The sequence below is a fragment of the Zootoca vivipara genome, chromosome 10 (genome assembly GCF_963506605.1).
Source record: "Zootoca vivipara chromosome 10, rZooViv1.1, whole genome shotgun sequence".
Classification (NCBI taxonomy): domain Eukaryota; kingdom Metazoa; phylum Chordata; class Lepidosauria; order Squamata; family Lacertidae; genus Zootoca; species Zootoca vivipara.
This window is the reverse complement of record NC_083285.1, coordinates 57,751,074-57,765,826: the sequence shown is the minus strand read 5'-3', so window position 1 is coordinate 57,765,826 and position 14,753 is coordinate 57,751,074.

The following is a 14,753-nucleotide window of genomic DNA, read 5'->3' as shown; positions in this document are numbered from 1 at the left end:
ACATAAATCTGTAGTTTTGTAAATAAGAACAGGGTAGTCTCGTCGTCATACCAATTAGCAGAAAGGAATGCTTTCTTGATGCCTGCTGTTTTTGGAGAGGGTAGATGAGTCTCTTTATTGAAAGGATTGCTCGCGGGCAGCGCCTAGTGTTGCTGAAAGTTTGCCAAGGAAGCTCGGAGGGGTGACCTGAGGCTTCCTGAATGACCTTAGGCCAAAAAGGAGAGGATCCTTTGTCTCCCTCCACCAACGCTATGGCTCCATTCAGCAAAGTCTCTCTGCTTCATGAGCGTTCGTCCCAATTCATTCGCACAAAATTTCTGCAGAGGTTATGCAATGCCAGTTTCAAATGTTAGAGCGACTTCTCTGATCTCTGTGACTGTGTTCTGCTGGGTGACACAGATGCTGTTAGGCAGTTGAATGTCCATGCATAATCTTGTCTATTTCCCTCCCACCCACCCACCACCCTCAGCTCGGCCCAGAGCATTGGCATCCCATGCTTCACCACTGGATGGCAACTGGAGGAGGAGGAGGAGTTTGGATTTGATATCCTGCTTTATCACTACCCGAAGGAGTCTCAAAGCTGCTAACATTCTCCTTTCCCTTCCTCCCCCACAACAAACACTCTGTAAGAGAGAGGGCTTGCAGAGAGCAGCCCACTCTGCTTACTTCCATCAGATGGGAGAGCAGCAGCAAGTCTGGGAGTTCAAATCAGGAACAGGAAGGGTTAAGACGGGTCCAGGGCTCTGCAGAGTCCTGGTGGCTCAGCTCCAGGTTGGTAGCAGGGAAGCAGGGGAGGAGCTAGCTTCAGCAGGGGCTGGAAAGGAGGGAGGAGAGGGAACGGCACCTCAGGAGCCTGGTTTGGGACCACGGAGGACCCATAGAGCAAGGAGGAGGGGCGTTTGGAGTCTTAAAAGGGGGGTCAGAGCCCACGAGACGCCATTGTGGGCTTCTGCCCCATGCAGAGCAGACATGATTTGAGACATCTCACCACTGTATATAGCATGCACAATAAAACTATGAAAATCCAGAGGATGTGTGGAGTGCTTACTCGGGAGTAGCCAACACCCCATCTGTGACAGCAAGCCCACAATCTTTTGATGGCTACCCCGAGGGAAGAGGGCTGCAAATGTAGCAGCCGGCATGAAGTTGGCAGCATCTAAAGCAGAAGAGAGAGATGCCAAGGGAGGATTGGCATGCGTGAGGGGTGTAGCAGAGAGCAAGCTGCAGCCAGCACCCTGCAACTATGGAACGGCTCAAGCACCAGGTAGGCACCCGGGCACAGGGGAAGCCAGGCTTAGTGAACCGAGCAGCTCTGAACACAGCCAAGCCGGAGGAGTGGAGGCTGGACAAGCAGAGAGGACACTCGGGACGGGCCAGCACTTTGTAGGGCGACCCTCAGCACAAGCTGGCTCTAAGGCTGAGAGGCATGGTGGCATGGAAGTGCAGGAGGCTGAGAGGCGAGTCCGGGCAGAGGGGACAGACGGAGGGGAAAGGCAGCGGCCACAAGCTCCCATACAGTCCCTGGAAGGCAGCTACAGCTCAGCACAGACCCCTCCAGCCAGATGTGATGCAGAGGGACAAAGCCCGCGCGCGGGTACTTTCAAACGCTGACGCGGGAAAACAGAGGGAAGAGAAAGGCGGGAGATGCCTTTACAATGCACCCAGCCACTGGGTGGAACACTGCCCCCAGAGGAAGGAATGGCGAGAGCAGGCAGGCACAGACACAAGCCTGGATGCCAGATCAGGAGGGGAGGGGCCAGGCAGAGCACCAACAACTGAGCCCTCCTGTAACACCCCACAGCACGACAAAGAGATGGAAGTAAGTCTGCAGCTGCCAAGAGGCCAGACCCAGGAGACAGTCGGGCTTCTCTGCAGGGGCAGCAGCAATGATTTCCTATCGGTGGACTTTGCTAGGTAGGCAGAATCAGATTCCCCTTTTCCCAAGGAAGCTTCCCATGAGCGTCTCGGCCATAGACGGCAGGGAATTGCAGGAGGGTGAGGTCACGCAACAGACCCCCTCTCGAAAGATGACAGTGAACAAGCACGCAGAAGTGCTAGCTTTGGACTTAATGGACAATGACCCTGTGGGCAGCCAGCGCCGGGGAGATCTCACCTTTGGAGATGCAGACGGCAAGGAGCACTGCAGGAAAGAAGGAGAATCCTCAGGATCGCACCACATCAGCTCCCCAGGCGGATGGAACGACGCCGAGGCGGGGATGCAGGAAGAGAAACTGAGCCAACTCACCAAAGAGGACACTTTTACCCAGAACATACGGAGGGACTTGAGGGAGGGAGAAGGGGCAGGGGAAGGGCTTGCAGAGAAAGAGGGGTTACTCTTTAGCAATGATGCCCGGTATATGCCCCAGGACTCCCTCAGAGGGAAGATTCTCAGGCAATATCATGACAACCCCACGGAGGGGCATGCAGTACATGTCTTCACGAGGCTCACACCCAGTAAGGCCAGTCTTGGGCGAAACCCCAGAGCCTTCCCAGAGCAGGGGGAGGGGGAGATTGGGGGACCACCTATTGAGGCATGGGGTGAGAGGAGGGAGACAGTACACCAACAACTGGATGGAGACGTGGCAAGGAGCAATGAGGCTTACAAGGAGGGGGCAGACCATCACGGGGGACTGGAGAAGGTCTTCCACGGAGGGGACAGGGTCTGGCTGTGGTCAGAAGGCCTTCCCATGGGGGGAAGGGGGAAGAAGCTGGCACCCAGAAGGCTGGGGCCCTTCAAGGTTCTGACACAGATCAACCCTGTCACCTTCAGGGGGGAAGTACCTACAGCGAGAAAGGTCCATCCCGTGGGTCACAGGTCTTTGCTCTCACACTTTAGGGAAAGCCCAAGGTTCAGAGGACGTGACACACATCCAACACAAGACGCTGACAGGAGGGAGGGGGAGGAAATCACACAAAAGACACTAGACAGAAGGGTGGAGGGAGAAGGCAGCCAAGAGGTTCCAGAAAGAAAGGAAGAGGAGGAGGTCTACAGTGCCACAGCGAGCCCGGGCTCCCGGTGGGGGGAGGGGGGGGTTAAAATGTCTGATGGCCAGGCAGGGCACTCCTGCTTCCCAAAACGCGGAGGCAACCACGCACACCATGCAAGGGGAGGACCGCACACTGGAACTGCACGCTCCTTTCTCCCACAGACCCAAACCACCACACGTCAGTAGCACAGGGAACACAGAGGGGGAGGGCGATCCCAGGTGGGGAGCAGGGGAGACGCAGACCCAAGGAGCCCTCCGGGAATCGGAAGCAATTTTCCAGAGGGAGGAGGAGGATGACAACGGAAGGAACTACACGGACCAGCCACCCAGCACCGACTGGGAACAGGATTTTACACACACTACAGAGGAGGAAGACCTGTCAGGCTTCCAGCCCTCTTTACAGACATCAGACCAGGCAAACCAGGCCTCAGAAAGGGGGGGGAGCCTGGAGGGGGGGTGGATGTAAGAGAGAGGGCTTGCAGAGAGCAGCCCACTCTGCTTACTTCCATCAGATGGGAGAGCAGCAGCAAGTCTGGGAGTTCAAATCAGGAACAGGAAGGGTTAAGACGGGTCCAGGGCTCTGCAGAGTCCTGGTGGCTCAGCTCCAGGTTGGTAGCAGGGAAGCAGGGGAGGAGCTAGCTTCAGCAGGGGCTGGAAAGGAGGGAGGAGAGGGAACGGCACCTCAGGAGCCTGGTTTGGGACCACGGAGGACCCATAGAGCAAGGAGGAGGGGCGTTTGGAGTCTTAAAAGGGGGGTCAGAGCCCACGAGACGCCATTGTGGGCTTCTGCCCCATGCAGAGCAGACATGATTTGAGACATCTCACCACTGTATATAGCATGCACAATAAAAATATGAAAATCCAGAGGATGTGTGGAGTGCTTACTCGGGAGTAGCCAACACCCCATCTGTGACACACTCTGTGAGGTAAGTGGGGCTGAGAGACTTCAGAGAAGTGTGACTAGCCCAAGGTCACACTGCATGCGGAGGAGCGGAGACACGAACCCGGTTCCCCAGATTACGAGTCTACTGCTCTTAACCACTACGCCACACTGGCTCTGGAGAATGACAGTAGCATGATACCACTGAGAACAATGTTGTTGTGTAGTATTACCTGATGTGGCTTCTATTCTGTACCTAGGGTGCTTTGGAGACTAAGTATTTTGGCCTTTTCTTAGACCAAAAAGCTTTTCAGGAGAATGTAAGAGCAGCGCAATCTCCATAGCTGTGTATGCCTCCAAAGCTCTCGGTGGTGGCACCTGCCCTGTGGAACGCCCTCCCAACAGATGTCAAAGAGGAAAACAACTACCAGACTTTTAGAAGACATCTGAAGGCAGCCCTGTTCAGGGAGGCTTTTAATGTTTAATAGATTACTGTGTTTTATTTTTGCCAAATAATTGATGCTTTTGAATTATGGTGTTGGAGGAGACTCTTGAGAGTCCCATGGACTGCAAGAAGATCAAACCTATCCATTCTTAAGGAAATCAGCCCTGGGTGCTCACCGGAAGGACAGATCGTGAAGCTGAGGCTCCAATACTTTGGCCACCTCATGAGAAGAGAAGAATCCTTGGGAAAGACCCTGATGTTGGGAAAGATTGAGGGCACTAGGAGAAGGGGACGACAGAGGACGAGATGGTTGGACAGTGTTCTCGAAGCTACCAACATGAGTCTGACCAAACTGCGGGAGGCAGTGGAAGACAGGAGTGCCTGGTGTGCTCTGGTCCATGGGGTGACGAAGAGTCGGACACGAGTAAACGACTAAACAACAATTTTTCTGTTGGAAGCCGGCCAGAGTGGCTTGGGGGCCTGGCCAGATGGGTGGGGTATAAATAATATATTATTATTATTATTATTATTATTATCCATCTTCGTAAAATGGCAAGGTCTTGATATGAGGGACGTATGAAGAGCCCTGCTGGATTAGACCAAAGGCCCATCTAGCCCAACATCCTGTTCTCACAGTGTCCAATCAAATGTCTCCAGGAAGCCCAAAGTCAAGACCTGAGGGTAACGGCCTCCAACGGTGGAGGAAGAACATAGCTGTCATGGCTGGTAGCCACTGGTAGCCCTATCATTCAGAGCTCAGAGCCCCATAGTTCCATAGCTGAGGGCCATAGCTCAGCGAGAGAGCATCTGTAAGTAGAACTGGGAGAGATCTCTTCCTGAAATCCTGGAGAGCCATTGCCACTGCAGACAATATTGAGACGATATAAGGCAAATTTCTATGCGCCTGTCGTGTCGGCAGTGACGAATCTACAGCAACCGAGCACACGTTCATTATAATTTGGGGTTAGCACCATTTTATGACCCCATTACTGTTCCTTAACCAATCTGCTCATTATCTTTTAATTAATTGTTTTTAATCTGGCATTGAATTAATTATCAATCCTTTAATTCCCCAGTTATAATTTTCTTTAATGAAAGAGAGGTTCAGCATTATAACAACATAGCGCCACAGCATTATTGCAGGGTGGTGTCGTAGCAATGTGGTGCCATAATGCAGAGACATTAAAGCACTGCAGCATAGTGTTACAGCGTAGCAGTGCATCTCTTTAATTTTTTTAAAAAAGATGGAAAACTGTTTTAGAAATAATTAAAAAGTTCATTCCTTATATTATATAAAATAAAGGGGTCATAATATGATCAGTCATCACAAGGATAATAGTTGGAAGTTATGTCGTGCCCATTGGTGTGAACAGAACATTGCAGAATGTACACAGGAAGAAATGGCAAAGCTCCTGATAGCATGGGTGGTAAATTACAAGTCCTTTTGTAGCTAACAATGGAAGGGCAATGACTGGGTAGCTCAGGCGAAATAATTTTAAAAAAAAAAGTCTAGTAGCACCTTAGAGACCAACTAAGTTTGTTCTAGGTATGAGCTTTGGTTTGCATGCAAGATTGATTGACCTGGTCTGAATAGAGATGTTGGATTCTTGTCTCATTACCCATGCTAAAGCTATTTTTGGTCATTGCATACTATCCCTTGCTTTTTCCTGTAGGACTAATTGCAGTTGTTAACAGTCATCAACAGGTTTACCATACTCACTGAATTAATCACCCATCTCCTACTACCCTTCTGAGAAAAAACCCCACCCCACCTTCCCACTATATATAAGGATCTGGTGAATTCTGTTTCAGAGCATCTGAAGAAGCGTGCATGCACACAAAAGCTCATACCTAGAATACCTGGGTAGTTCAGAGCAGGGTTGTTGCTCATTGGCAGAGCAGTTGCTTTGCATGCAGAAGGTTCCTGGTTCAAACCCCGGCATCTCCACATTACGTCCCTGCCTGGAATCCAGGAGAGCCACTGCTTGACCATGCTGACAATTGGATGGGCCAATAGTCTGTCACATGGCAGGATAGATTTCCAATCAAAGATGGGCCCAGGACTGACCTGCTGGGAGCCTGAAGGGCCCTGCCCTTCTTCTCTCCACCTGGCCTGGGGCAGGGCCTGGCAGGCTCCATAAAGGACTGCTGCTGCTGCTGTGCAGAGAGAGCTCCGTTTTTGTTTTTGTTTTTTTAATTGCTTTTATTTTTTTATCTATGTCATTTTATATTGTGATTGATATTAATGCTATATTCTTAGTTTTTAGATTTTATGATTTATGTGGAAATTGTTTTCCATTTGGTTGTGCACTTTTTGATGTGTATTACCGGTATTTATTTTGTGATGTTGGTGATTATGTAAATCTTGTCATGTTGTAAGCTGCCTTGAGCATTGTTTTAACGATGGAAAGGCGGCATACAAATAAAATGATGATGATGATGATGATGATGATGATGATGATGATGATGATGATGATGTGCTCTCCCAAGCCCCTGTTGCCAGCACTCCTGTCTCAGTGACACCCATGCTGGTTTGGCCATGTTCACAGAATCAAAGGTAGCAGGATCCCCAAGGATGGGTTCTATGGGGAGCTAGCTTCAGGTACCAGACCCATGGACAGGTCAACTCTGCCTTACAAAGATGTCTGCAAACATGACTTGAAGGCTGGCAACATCAACCCCACCACATGAGAATCCCTTGTGGACGACTGCCATGCCTGGAGACAAGCAGCCAGGTTGTGTTTCCACAGTTTATGATATTTTAAAATCCTCAGGAAAATTCGTTAGTGGATTTCTCCTCATGTACATGTGCTTGTATGCAATTTTGCCTCATATGTACATTTTGCAAAGCAATTTCCCCCTATATATTTTTTGTTATTTACACTAATATCTACATTTTTATACACCCTTTAACCTAGTATATGCATTTATGTGCAAGCTACTTGACTGGAGAACTGTGCTGCCGATTTTGAAGGATGGCTGCATAAAAAGAAATCGGCCCATGCGTTATTTTGGAAATTAGGTAGGTTTGCCTTTAAATCGTAATGGAATCAAATCTCTCCCCTTTCCCTTCTCTCCCAACAGTGAATTGGGCATGTGTGTGTGCATGCGTGTTTTTAAAGAGACACTTCAAGAGTGAGTCCCAATTTAAATTCTGCGTCGAACTTGAAGACACACAAATTGGGAGCTAAATCTCAAAGCTTCTGGTGAGGGTCTCTGGCAGGTCACCCAAATCCAGTCACTCAAACATTTTGTGATCGCTTCCCCTGCACTTACGTAAGTGATGCTGTTTGACACCTCAGAGACAATTTCTCATGTTAGATGGGTTGTAAACGAGCACATGGTCCAGAATAATTAACGGTAACACTTCAGTCCTTTCCTGACAGAGTTGTGTTTCTCGTATGCTTTGCGCTGGTCTGTCTCCTTAACTGCACCCAGCCATGCCTGAAAGACGAGAAAGAACGAGATGGACAAGTGTGTCACTGATCGAACCTCCTTTGCTGTAATTAGAAGTGTACAGGGAATAAATTATCCTCACATTCAAGCTGTCCAGCCTGCACTAATAATAACACAACCCAACATGCAATCTGTTTATGCCGAGGCTGGGCTGAATTTGCAACCAAATGTTTTCCACTGCCCGATTGAGTTTATTAGGTAAAAATGGCTCTATCGATACATTTCAGGTACAGAGAGCTCTCTTCTTCTTTTTTTTCTTCCACAAAGCAGGCAATCTATTTCCTGTAGATCGCTAATCTAATCTTCCGTAAATTTTTAGCACCAAATTCCCTGTTGACTTAACTTGGTTGAATTTAATAGCTATCAGATGGGTAAATCAAAGCAGCTGATGTGGGACAGCAGAAGGACTTGGTTCCAAATATTATTCTAGATGCCAAGCCATTGAACTCAAAAGCTTTGCTTTTGAAAGATCGTCAGAATTCTCATAAAAATGTGTCAGCATTTTAGTGCAAGTTCCTTCTAATGCACACTTTTTTAAATATGTTGCCAAGATATACATTTTTTTTGTAAACTGGTTTCCTCTAATATAATTCATTCCTGTATGTTGATTTCACTAATATATGCATGTTTATGCACCCATTACCTTAGTATATTCATTTTTGTACACATTACACAGCTTCAGAACTGTGTTGCAAAATTCAGGGCAGGGCACACTTCAAAGAACAGCTGTGTCTCAGTCCACATACTGTTTTGGAATGTATATATATTGAGTAGGTTCACTTTTAGATGTGAAATGAAATTCAAATTTCTCCCCCATCTCTAGTTTCAGTTGGCACGAGACCATTATCTGAAGCAGGAATTAGAAACCTGCGGCGCTCCAGATGTTGCCGGACTATAACTCTCAACATCCTTGACCACTGGCCATGCAGGCGGAGACTGATGGGTTTTTTAGTCCAGTAATACCTGGAGGGCCATAAGTTCCTATCTCTGGGCCACCACCCTGCTGAAACTCTGCAGGTCTGGATCACACCAGTGACTGCCTGACAGCCATATAAATATATATGTCCCTTGCGGTACATGGTAGAAGAAAGGTAAGCTATAAATATAATGAAATTAACAAAAATGCACTTATCAATTCAGGTTAATTTTAGCCTACTTTTCAACCCTATTGAATTCCCAAAGTGAGCTACACTTAAAAGATTTTTGACAGTGCAAATAGATGCAATGATGACACAGATGAAGCCATACTTTGCTGCTACCAGTCCTCAGCCCATTCCCTGGAACCTCTTTCTTCTCTCTGACACCAGTAGTGGAACTTCCTGGTCCAAGATGGTGCCGAATGTCATAGGCTGGGCAGATCCTGAAAGACCTAACTGGGCAGTAGAACAACCACGAAGGAGAATGGCACATTATAAGGGGTAGGCAGCTAGAATCAGCCTTCCCTCGGTTAGTCATTAGAGGGTGGCGCTGTGGTGTACACCACCGAACCTCTTGGACTTGCCAATAGGAAACTTGGCAGTTTGAATCCACACAACGGGGTGAACTCCCATTGCTCTGTCACAGCTTCTGCCAACCTTGCAGTTCAAAAGCACACGAGTGCAAGTAGATCAATAGGTACCGCTGTGGCGGGAAGGCAAACAGCATTTCCGTGTGCTCTGGTTTCCATCACGGTGTCCTGTTGCGCCAGAAGCGGTTTAGTCATGCTGGCCACATGACCCGGAAAGCTGTCTGTCACGGTCCGGTCAGCGGGCGTCAGGACCAGAGGCAAGATGGTGGTATAGAAGCAGGAACAGGTGCAGCAGGCAGTCACAGGGTCAAGGAGCAAGGCAGAGGCGAAGGTCTGGGAGTCAAGGAGCAAGGTGTCGGCAAGGCGAAGGTCCAAGGAACAAGAAGCAAGACGAAGGTTCAAGGAACAAGAAGCAAGGCAAGGGTCCAAGGAGCAAGGAGCAAGACGTTGGCAAGGCAAGGGTCCACGGAGCAAGGATCAAGACGTCGGCAAGGCAAGGGTCCATGGAGCAAGGATCAAGACGTCGGCAAGGGTCCACGGAGCAAGAATCAAGGCGTTGGCAAGGCATGGGTCCAAGGAGCAAGAATCAAGGCGTTGGCAAGGCATGGGTCCAAGGAGCAAGAGGCCAGAGGCAACCAGGCACGGATAGCGTTGCTGTGGCCAAGAGCTGAAGGGAAATGCTGGGCTCTTATCCCTCCCAGCTCCTGCCACCAGGTGCAGTGAGATCTCAAGTGGCCTCACCTGGGTGACTACTCCTTGCCTCTCCAGCACAAGCTGATGTCTTCACCTGTGTGGCCACGCCTTGCTTCCCCAGCACAAGCTGAGGCAGGCCCCAGTCCTGCAAGGCACTACAGGCCCCAGAGCCTGACTCCTGCCCATACTCCTGACACTGTCTGTGGACAGACGCCAGCTCCCTTGGCTTGAAAGCGAGATGGGCGCTGCATCCCGTAGTCGCCTTTGAATGAACTTAACCATCCAGGGGTCCTTTACCTTTAACCTAGAGGTGGGGAAGAGAGTTTAGATCAGGCATCCCCAAACTTTGGCCCTCCAGATGTTTTGGACTACAATTCCCATCTTCTTCAACTACTGGTCCTGTTAGCTAGGGATCATGGGAGGGAGGAAGGAAGGGAGGGAGGGAGGGAGGGAGGGGGGAGAGAGGGAGAGAAAAAAAGGAAGGAAGGAAGAGGGGGGGAAGGAAGGATGGAAGGAAGGATGGAGCTTCCTAAAGCTAAAGCAAAAAAGCCAATGCAATTCTGGGCTGCATCAATAGGAGTATAGTGTCTAGACCAAGGGAAGTAATAGTACCACTGTATTCCGCTCTGGTCAGACCTCACCTGGAGTACTGTGCCCAGTTCTGGGCACCACAGTTCAAGAAGGATACTGACAAGCTGGAACGTGTCCAGAGGAGGGCAAGCAAAATGGTCAAAGGCCTGGAAACAATGCCTTATGAGAAATGGCTTAGGGAGCTGGGTATGTTTAGCCTGGAGAGGAGAAGGTTAAGGGGTGATATGATAGCCATGTTCAAATATATAAAAGGATGTCATATAGAGGAGGGTGAAATATTGTTTTCTGCTGCTCCAGAGAAGCGGACACGGAGCAATGGATTCAAACTACAAGAAAGAAGATTCCACCTAAACATTAGGAAGAACTTCCTGACAGTAAGAGCTGTTCGACAGTGGAATTTGCTGCCAAGGAGTGTGGTGGAGTCTCCTTCTTTGGCGGTCTTTAAGCAGAGGCTTGACAGCCATATGTCAAGAATGCTTTGGTGGTGTTTCCTGCTTGGCAGGGGGTTGGACTGGATGGCCCTTGTGGTCTCTTCCAACTCTATGATTCTATGATATCAGCACCGGCATCTACAGATTACTGAAAATCCAGGGATATTCAGTCATCTGCCTCTCCCCAGATTTTGAAAGAACCCGTTCGGTTTCCATCTGCCAAGACTACAAGGAGCGCTAAACTGCATTGGAGGAACCGTGGGGACATCCAGTGGTCACATGGTTTAATTAATTACAGCGGAGTTCCTCAGTGTCACAATACATTGTTTCCCAAGGGGTGTCTCTTTTATCCAGTCACTCCGTGCCGTGAAGCGTTGCTGGGCTTTTCGGTGTGTCTGTTTGCCTAGACATACTTGCAACCACTAAATGAAACTTTGTATTTCCTCTCAATTTGTATTTTCGATGTAAATGCTGGGAACTGGGAGAGACAGACAGACAGAGAGACAGACTGTGGAGAAAACAATAGCCTTCTACCCCTGCCCCCACCCCTCCACCCTCCGCCGGTGTGTGAGATATGCTTTTTTTAAAAAAAAAAAATAGGGACATTTGGTAGGTACAAGTTTCTGCCTGCTGGCTATGTGGCAGCTTGTTTAGAATGAGTTTGTGGTGCTAAAAATCATCTTCCAAATTGGCACATGCTGTCATCTGTCTGATCAAATGACAATCTTTGGAAGCTAACCCGTTTGGTTGACTCTGTTGAGGTTCTTTGCACCCCAAGGTGGGGGGCAAAAGAGAATTAGTGCCATGTAAGTCTCGATGACTGAAGCACAAGGCAAGACATATTTGGTGAGAATCTTCTCTGCCTTTCTGGGTCCAGAAACAGCAGAAATAAGTCAACCAGCCTAGACAGGGAACAAGAATTCACTGCCCAAACAGGGTCCCAGAGATTAATAGTGTTGGGCCATGACCCACAACCATTTATAAGTTGTGAATCTTTGTTTCTCAATTTGATCCTTTTATGTGGTTTTGCATGCATTGTGGTGTTTCATGCATTGTGACTTGCAGTTATTTTTATCGATCCTAGTTTAGTAGTTATTTATTCTAACTGTTAAGAGTGAATTTCTGTTTAATTATTATTTGCTGGTGCTTTGAGAGTTAATTTTATTGTGTACTATTGTATTATTGAATATTACTTTATTTAAGTCGTTCCATGTTAAAGTTATGTTTTATTATGACTTTATGTATTGGGTCCGATTATTATAAGATGTGTGTTCTGTGTTGTATATTTTGTTGCTGTAAACTGCCTTGCGTATAGTAATTGAGAACAGAGGTATACAAATTAAAAGTGAAATGAAATGAAATTGTGCGAATCTTGTTCCAGATAAGACAGCTTCCTGGGTCCCATCTCTTATTTGAGAAAGTTCTAGGGATGGACAACCCTATCAATTTTTGTCCTTGTCGAGATTGTGAATATTCCAAGACCAAGCACTGATTTCCTGAACACAGCTATTGGGTTTCCTTGAGCTGAGAGTCCTTGTGCTTTGTCTGAGGGTGGGAGCCAAGAGACACAGGAACCCTGCATGCTTCTGTTTTCTGGCCTCCCTGCTGCCACATGACACCGCCCATCTCTTGAGTCTCAAGCTATGGGATGCTGAAGAGCTGATGAACAAAGCCCTGAGGTCCAGGCAAGCATCCTTCAATAACACCATCAGTGATATGGCTACTTATTCTTGCACCTTACTCCTCCTCTCCCCAAAATTGTACCATGTTTCAAAGAAGCTGCTGTTCTTATTGTTGTTAGTCATTTAGTCGTGTCCGACTCTTCATGACCCCATGGACCAGAGCACGCCAGGCACTCCTGTCTTCCACTGCCTCCCGCAGTTTGGTCAGACTCATGTTGGTGGCTTCGAGAACACTGTCCAACCATCTCGTCTTCTGCCGTCCCCTTCTCCTAGTGCCCTCAATCTTTCCCAACATCAGGGTCTTTTCCAGGGAGTCTTCTCTTCTCATGAGGTGGCCAAAGTATTGGAGCCTCAGCTTCACGATCTGTCCTTCCAGTGAGCACTCGGGGCTGATTTCCTTAAGAATGGATATGTTTGATCTTCTTGCAGTCCATGGGACTCTCGAGAGTCTCCTCCAGCACCATAGATCTTTCCAAATGACACATAACTCTGTGCTCTGGTGTTCCATTTCCTTCCTTCCTTCCTTCCTTCCTTCCTTCCTTCCTTCCTTCCTTCCTTCCTTCCTTCCTTCCAAGAGAGTAACAACAATCACCAGTAGCAGATACTCACTAAGGTATTGTTTTCATCCCCACCTCATTATTCCATTTCCTCCCTTTCGCTTCCCTTATTTTCCTCCCTTGAAGTATAACTTGATTATGCATTCATTATAAAGACAAGGGAAGGGAATGATTAAACAAAAACATCTTTAGAATGCAGAGTTCATTTCAACCCATTTGGTTTTGTTACACACAAATTGGATTTGCATTGCAACCTCCACAGCAGGTATTCCACTTGAAATCAAAGACAGATGCTTTTATGGGATTAGAAAGAAATATCTTGGGGAATGGAGAGAGCACCTTGTTTTTGTGTGTAATAATGGCACCCAAATGCATAGTGGTTGTTTCATTATTTTATCCACCTGGAGTATTAAAACTTTTTTATTCTCTCCCCCCCCCTCCCTGCAATTAAAAGAAATTGAGGGTCTCTTTGGTTACCTGGCTTGTTGACAAAGCAAAAAAATATTTAATTTAAGATTATTTCTTTTCCGTAAGCAGCTAATGATTCCTGAACCTATTTGAATTTTAATTGTAAATGGGTTGGAGGGGAAATATTGGTGGAATCATTTCAAGTGCTGATGTTAAATTGTTTGTTTGAAAGCAGTCATTAGTTCAAACAGTCCCTGCAAAAGCGCTATTCTGTTCCTACAAGCCCTGATTTAGTTTGTGAGGACCCTCGTCATTTTTCAAATTCAGGCCCTCAATTACCTCCTTCTGAGAATGCACAGCAGGCGGGTGTGTGACAATGGAAACAGGATCAAAATTAATGCATGGATTCAAGAGCCACTAAACCCTTTGCATATTACTCAAGGAAAAGTGGGCTCCATTGGAAGCATGTCCAGCCATTCCTGGCTCCTCACCCAATACAGAATATAAGAATCTGCCTTATATAGAGCTAATCCACTGGCCCATCTAGCCCAATATGTTCTACACTGGCTGGTAGCAGTTCTCCAGCGTTTCAGACATGGGTTTCTCCCAGCCCTATGTGGAGATGTTGGGACCTTTTGCAGGCTTATCACACAGCTATGATACCTATCCATATCATACATGCTGGATAGCACCATCTGCAGTGTTGAACCTTAAACAAAAAGATCTCATCACATGCATGTTAAGAATTGTGGGTTTTTTTCTATCCTCCCTTCCCCCAAAAGGAGTCCAGGACAGCAAACAACAAAATAAATACAGCGGAACCTCGGATTTCAAACGTAATCCGTTCTGGAAGTCCGTTTGACTTCCGAAACATTCGAAAACTGAGGATCAAAGAGACGTCAGCAAATTCAACGGGGGAAATTGAGAAACGCGCCACAGAAGCCGTTCGATTTCTGAGGCGCGTTCGAAAAGGGAAGCATTCACTTCCGGGTTTTTGGCTTCCAAAACGTTCAGCAGCCGAGGCGTCCGAAAACCGAGGTTTGACTGGGCAAATTTCAATAAAACATTAAGCACATATAAAATCTATCTCTCTATCTACTGTATGTTTGTATGTAT